At 52.1% G+C, this 1048-nt stretch overlaps 2 non-coding genes across 2 annotated transcripts; both read left to right on the top strand.

Moving 5' to 3' along the window:
• The first annotated feature begins 251 nt into the window (after positions 1 to 251).
• On the top strand, positions 252 to 370 carry LOC123178896 (5S ribosomal RNA). The gene has a single exon (XR_006489944.1). It is a non-coding gene; the product is annotated as a 5S ribosomal RNA (ribosomal RNA).
• A 297-nt stretch (positions 371 to 667) lies between these two features.
• Positions 668 to 786, top strand: LOC123178897 (5S ribosomal RNA). The gene has a single exon (XR_006489945.1). It is a non-coding gene; the product is annotated as a 5S ribosomal RNA (ribosomal RNA).
• The last annotated feature ends 262 nt before the right edge of the window (positions 787 to 1048 follow it).

Below are 1048 nucleotides of genomic sequence, written 5' to 3'. Positions count from 1 at the left end.
AGTAATATATTTACCGTGTTTTATTATTTTGCACGAGTGCGGTAAGTCATAGCTGGGTGCTCACGATTCACGGGTCCAGCGTCGGCGTTGTGGCGCGGCAAGCGTGCACTGGTGCGGTTGAGAGGGAGGGGTGGAAACCGCGTTAAACTCGTCTCCGTAGTTGAGAGGGAGCGGCCAAAGCAATGTACAATCGTCTTTGTAGTGGAGCTGGGAGGGGCAAGGATAAGGGACGAAGACCGGGGTAACATGTCGGATGCGATCATACCAGCACTAAAGCACCGGATCCCATCAGAACTCCGAAGTTAAGCGTGCTTGGGCGAGAGTAGTACTAGGATGGGTGACCTCCTGGGAAGTCCTCGTGTTGCATTCCCTTTTTAATTTTTTTCGCACCGCTTGCAAAACAAAACGCACGTGTAAGTAATATATTTACCGTGTTTTATTATTTTGCACGAGTGCGGTAAGTCATAGCTGGGTGCTCACGATTCACGGGTCCAGCGTCGGCGTTGTGGCACGGCAAGCGTGCACTGGTGCGGTTGAGAGGGAGGGGTGGAAACCGCGTTAAACTCGTCTCCGTAGTTGAGAGGGAGCGGCCAAAGCAATGTGCAATCGTCTTTGTAGTGGAGCTGGGAGGGGCAAGGATAAGGGACGAAGACCGGGGTAACATGTCGGATGCGATCATACCAGCACTAAAGCATCGGATCCCATCAGAACTCCGAAATTAAGCGTGCTTGGGCGAGAGTAGTACTAGGATGGGTGACCTCCTGGGAAGTCCTCGTGTTGCATTCCCTTTTTAATTTTTTTCGCGCCGCTTGCAAAACAAAACGCACGTGTAAGTAATATATTTACCGTGTTTTATTATTTTGCACGAGTGCGGTAAGTCATAGCTGGGTGCTCACGATTCACGGGTCCAGCGTCGGCATTGTGGCGCGGCAAGCGTGCACTGGTGCGGTTGAGAGGGAGGGGTGGAAACCGCGTTAAACTCGTCTCCGTAGTTGAGAGGGAGCGGCCAAAGCAATGTACAATCGTCTTTGTAGTGGAGCTGGGAGGG

This window comes from Triticum aestivum, unplaced genomic scaffold (genome assembly GCF_018294505.1).
Source record: "Triticum aestivum cultivar Chinese Spring unplaced genomic scaffold, IWGSC CS RefSeq v2.1 scaffold119725, whole genome shotgun sequence".
Taxonomy (NCBI): domain Eukaryota; kingdom Viridiplantae; phylum Streptophyta; class Magnoliopsida; order Poales; family Poaceae; genus Triticum; species Triticum aestivum.
This window is presented reverse-complemented; position numbering and strand designations above follow the sequence as displayed.